This window comes from Pristiophorus japonicus, unplaced genomic scaffold (assembly GCF_044704955.1).
Source record: "Pristiophorus japonicus isolate sPriJap1 unplaced genomic scaffold, sPriJap1.hap1 HAP1_SCAFFOLD_622, whole genome shotgun sequence".
Taxonomy (NCBI): Eukaryota; Metazoa; Chordata; class Chondrichthyes; family Pristiophoridae; genus Pristiophorus; species Pristiophorus japonicus.
The window spans coordinates 71,692-77,691 of NW_027254534.1; the positions used below are offsets into that span (position 1 = coordinate 71,692).

General features: G+C 49.9%; 1 pseudogene; it reads left to right on the forward strand.

Annotated features, from left to right (window-relative positions):
- LOC139255708 (zinc finger protein 420-like) overlaps positions 1-1,177 on the forward strand; it is a 54,455-nt pseudogene extending 53,278 nt beyond the window's left edge.
- Positions 1,178-6,000: the final 4,823 nt, after the last annotated feature.

Sequence of the window (6,000 nt, forward strand, 5' to 3'; positions counted from 1 at the left end):
AGTTCTGTAATCTCCTTTTACAGGATATTAGAAGGGGAGATTTTCAGACTGGAAACAGAAACCAAACATCACGTCAAGATCTGACAGTTACTTGATTCCTCAGGCCTTTGAATGTGGCAGGAGAATTATTTGCTTGTTCTGTCTTTGAGAAAATATTTCACAAATCGGCATGACTGGAAAAGCACTGAGACACACACATCCGCGTGAGTGTTCCAGTGCACTGACTGGAAGGAGCTTTAACCAGTTACACAACCTGAAAAAACATTGCACCATTCACAGCACGGAGAAACCATTACACGTGTTGTGTGTGTGGACGAGGCTTCAACTGATCATCCAAACATGGAGAGTCACAAGGACACCTGCACCATGGAGAAACTGTGGAAATGTGGGGACTGTGGAAAGGGATTCAGTTACCCGTCTGAGCTGGAAACTCATCGATGCAGTCACACCGGGGAGAGGCCATTCACCTGCCCCATGTGTGGGAAGGGATTCACTCGGTCATCCCATCTGCTGAGGCACCAGCGAGTTCACACTGGGGAGAGGCCGTTCATCTGCTCTGACTGTGGGAAGCATTTCACTCAGTCATCCAACCTTCTGACACACCAACAAGTTCACACTGGGGCGAGCCCATTCACTTGCTCCATGTGTGGAAAGGGATTCCCTTCATCATCAACCCTGCTGACACACCAGCGAGTTCACACTGGGGAGAGGCCATTCACCTGCTGAGTGTGGGAAGGGATTCACTCAGTCATCCAACCTGCTGACACACCAGCAAGTTCACACTGGGGAGAGACTGTTGATCTGCTCTGAGTGTGGGAAGGGATCCACTAGTTCATTTAACCTTCTAACACACCAGCAAGTTCACACCAGGGAGAGCCTATTCACCTGTTTGGAGTGTGGGAAGCGATTCACTCAGTCATCCACACTTCTTACTCACCAGCAAATTCACACTGGGGAGAGGCCGTTCACCTGCTCAGAGTGTGGGAAGGGATTCACTCATTCATCCATCCTGCTGACACACCAGCATGTTCACAAGTGACTGCAGGGGTGGGAGTCTACTGTTATTGCTGATGTTAAGCACATCCTGGCTGAACCATGTTCATTCTGACAGTTGGGGTTTGTTTCTGCTGATGTTAATGACCCCTGTAACTGGGCTGTTTAATATTTTGATATTTCAAATAAAACAGTGTGTCGATATTTAATGTCTCCAAGATAAGAGGAGACTAATTGATGTCCTGTTTCTGACTGCTCTATTTTGGGCCTTTTTTCAATTCTAACTCTACATTATTTCAGTTCTCAAACCTGTTCGTTACTCTCAGGGACAAGTCCCAGCTCCCCCTACCTTCCAGAGTGCCTCTCCTTGCCTTGGTATCCAGGGACGGTCTCGGTAACATGCCCGGGATCACTAAACACAAAACACAGTTTGTTAATCATGTTCAGCTACTGGACTTAGCGTGTGCCTCACAGCATCTCTCTCACCTTCGCTGTGTGAATAGAGCAGCATGCCTGCAAACCTCGTCTTGAATTTAAATCCACTCAGCAAATGTATTTAACAAAATATAAACAAGTAAATACATCACGGCCCAATAATCCAACTCCTTATTGACAGCAGGAAGTCTGTTGTCTAACTCCTCGAGTGAACAAAATAAAGAGCCCACCTGCAAACCTCGTCTTGAATTTAAATCCACTCAGCAAATGTATTTAACAAAATATGAACAAGTAAATACATCACGGCCCAATAATCCAACTCCTTATTGACAGCAGGAAGTCTGTTGTCTAACTCCTCGAGTGAACAAAATAAAGAGCCCAAATGTAAGAGCCCCTCGAATCCTTTAATACCTTTCAAATCGTGACCAGTTCCTTATTGTAGAATTCTCTGTCCCTGTGGGAGTCAATATCGGTCAAAAACTGCTGATTGAAAACTTATAAAAAATGTTCTCTTTTTCAGCGTTTCAAGCTGACCTGTTCCTTCTCTGAGAATCTCCAAGGAGACTCTTTGATTTGAACACATCTCTCTTTTATATCCACCATTAGAGTTACGGGGAATTCGAATACATGACCACTCAAATTTAAAAGAGCCCATCAGTCATATACAGACTGAACCAAACACACAGCTCGGTGTCAGTATGAACTATTCCTCTCACCAGCCTGTAAATGAAACCTGTAATACTGAGGCTAAAATTCCCCCTCCGTGTGCTGGGGGTGCAGGCAGTGCTGGGCAGAAGGAGCAGCAAACTGGCTTCAGAGCTGACTTTTTCCTTTCCCGGGGTTTTGCGATGAGCATATGCTGGGGCCCATTGAGCTTTCACTGCTCCTGACAGGGTAGATGAGAGAGGATGTTTTCCCTCATGGGGGAACCGAGGGGCCATAGTTTCAGAATAAGGGGTTGCCCATTTAAAACAGAAATTAGGAGGAATTTCTTCTCTGAGGGTGGTGAATCTTTGGAATTCTCTACCCCAGAGAGCTGTGTAGGATGGGTCTTTGAACATATTTAAGTGATGATACAGATTTTTGAAGGAGAACGGAGTCAAGGGCTTTGGGGAGCGGGCAGGGAAGTGGAGTTGAGGCCAGGATCCCATCAGCCATGATCTTATTGAATGGCGGAGCAGGCTCAATGGGCCAAATGGCCTACTCCTGCTCCTATTTCTTATGTTCTCTGGGATATTTCCAAGCATGTTCTCACTGCCCCTGGAATTTTAATGCATTGACCCCCTGGGTGTGAGGCCAGCACTCTGTGCCATTAAACACTGGAGTGAAGCCGAGTCCTGCAGCCACACAGTCACTAGGTGCTAACTGTCTTGAGTGACCTTGGGGCGATTAGTCCCACTTTTGGGCTGGTTGTGGTTTCTTCCCGCTTCCCTTGGATTGCATTTTTATTTGTTCCCTCTGGTTTGGTTTCACTTTCATTGCTGGACATACCACTCAAAGCACTTTATCCGATCTGCCCCTGGGAATGAGCAGACTCCTCCCTCATTTCCCACACTGCACCGTCTCGCTTCCTCTTTCCCCCTTAGTTGTGTTGCACACTCTGGGCCCTGGCCCTTCCCCGGGGATTCTCAGTATGAACAGGGGGGATGTGTGTTGAGACAGGATGTCCCAGCTCTCCACCTTTAAAGGGACAAGGAGAGGACCCGCTGGGCTGAATGGCCCTGCTTTATGACATCACTGCAGTGCCTAGCAACCAACCTCCCTGAGCCGGAGCCGCAGGTTGTTGTTCGGGGCCTGAGGCCCACAGCGGGTGTGTGTGAAGCGGATAATGCGGAATGTTGTCTCTTGGACGGGCGGGGCCTGTGCACGCACTCGGTGTGTGTGAAGTCCGCGGCCGGCCCCCCGGGGTTTATTAACCCGTTCCCTCCCTCCGCCCATCTCTCACCTGCTGCCTCAGACACAGCCGCCCCACCGCGCATGCTCAGCTCACATTGCCCGGGTGATTGACAGCAACTCCGGACCAATAGAAAGAGCGGGGGCGGGGCTGGAGGATCGAGCGGGCAGTTGGTCCTCCAACCAATCGAAGTGTGCGAGAGGCGGGGCTGAGCCTGGTTGTGGGCGGGGCCCAGCCCGGGTGTTGCTGCCAATGACCAGACTGACGGACCTGGGCGGCGCCACAAGATGTTCCCCCGGGATCGCAGCAGCTTCTCAACCCCCGGCCGCGGGCCCTCAATAAGCTGCTAACCGGCCCAATGATTCAGGCCTGAACAGCAGAGGCTGCGGGATCCTTGTCCCATCCGTCAATCACACCATCCTGCTGAAGGAAAGTTCCAGAACAAACTGCCCGCCCAGCACCACGTGTGCTCGGCCTGACTGACGGGAGCTCGGACCAATAGGAAGAGCCCCGGCAGAGATGGGCGGAGCGAGCTGGCGGCGGGTCCTCCAACCAATGGCGGCGCAGCAAGGGGGCGGGGCCTGGTGCCCAGCTCAGGTGTGCGGGGGCCGATTGTGACGCGCTGTCCCCAGGTGAGAGCAGCTGAGTGAGCCCAGAGCTGGGACTGGAATCTGGGTGAGGGGCCACAGTGAGCACAGAGCTGGGGCTGGAATCTGGGAGAGGGGCCACAGTGAGCACAGAGCTGGGGCTGGAATCTGGGAGAGGGGCCACAGTGAGCACAGAGCTGGGGCTCGAATCTGGGAGAGGAGAGCTGGGACTGGAATCTGGGAGAGGGGCCACAGGCAGCACAGAGCTGGGGCTGGAATCTGGGAGAGGGGCCACAGGCAGCACAGAGCTGGGGCTGGAATCTGGGAGAGGGGCCACAGGCAGCACAGAGCTGGGGCTGGAATCTGGGAGAGGGGCCACAGTGAGCAGAGAGCTGGGACTGGAATTTGGGAGAGGGGCCACAGTGAGCACAGAGCTGGAGCTGGTATCTGGGAGAGGGGCCACAGTGAGCACAGAGCTGGGGCTGGAATCTGGGAGAGGGGCCACAGTGAGCACAGAGCTGGGGCTGGTATCTGGGAGAGGGGCCACAGTGAGCACAGAGCTGGGGCTGGAATCTGGGAGAGGGGGCCACAGTGAGCACAGAGCTGGGATTGGAATCTAGGAGAGGCCACAGTGAGCACAGAGCTGGGGCTGGTATCTGGGAGAGGGGCCACAGCGAACACAGAGCTGGGGCTGGAATCTGGGAGAGGAGCCACAGTGAGCGGCCTTTCAAAGGGCCAGAGGGACATCAGCATCACCTGATAAGTTATTCAAATACACATTTCCTGCAGTATCAGAGACAGCCTCTGTCACTTTGCAAAAACTGTTTAATAATGGCCCGGAATTTGTGGTCAGCAGTGAAGCAAATACTTTCACCCCCGGCCCCAAAGTAAGCTTCCCACAAAGATGTGGCAATCTCTGTCGAGATGTTCGTGTTTTCCGACGTGTTATTCAAATCAACAGAGTGCAGTGGGAATCCCCGAGCGCGAGTTGCTGTGATGTCAACAAGCTGCCGAAACAGCCAATCAAAATTCTCAACACGAACAAAGAAGTGGATAAGCTCTATAAATGTTTACTTCTTAGAAAAATGTTACAACAAAACAAAGATTGGGGCTCCCATATGGGGAAACAGCGAACCTGAAATAAAGATGAACAAACTTTAAAAAAAGGCTTCTTAAATTTAATGTTTATTATAATGGATAAATTTAACACTGCACAATTTTATTCTTAAAACTGACTGATTTGACATTATCGCACTCACCAGGTGTCATGTCAGTTGATTCAACAAACTCACAAAGACACTTCAGTTGGGTGTAAAACTTTATTTGTCCAAAGTCCATCCGAATTTAACCAAGCATCACAGTCTTAGCTAGACATCAATCCTACGACACCTGCTCTACCACAAGCCGTCAGTGATTACACCCTCATGACCCGGGTAGAACCTCGGCTGAGTCAAGGAGCTGGGCTCCGTTCTCCCAATATGATGGGTAACTAATTACATAGAATATACGGCACAGAAACAGGCCCTTCAGCCCAACCAATCCATGCAGGCATTTATGCTCCACTCGAACCTCCTCCCATCCTTCGATATCTGACACTATCAGCATAATCCTCTATTCCCTTCTCCCTCATGGTCTTGTCTAGCCTCCCCTGAAATGCATCTATATTATTTGCTTAAACCACTCCCTGTGGTAGCGAGTTCCACATTTTCACCATTCTTTGGGTAATGAAGTTACTTCTAAATTCTCTATTGGATTTCTTGGTGGCTATCTTATATTGATGGCCTCTAGTTATGCCCTTTGCCACAAGTGGGAACATTCTCTCTGTATCTACTCTATCAAAACCTTTCATAATTTAAAAATACCTCTATTCGGTCACCCCCCCCTCAGCTATCACCTTTCAAGAAAAAAGAAACTCAGCCTGTTCATCCTTTACTGATAAATATAACCTCACATTTCTGGTATCATCCTTGTAAATCTTTGTTGCACCCTCTCTATGCCTCTATAAACCTTTTTATAATATGCTGACCAGAATTATACACAAGCATGCTCCAACGAAGGTTCGATACAAGTTTAGCATTACTTCTCTACTTT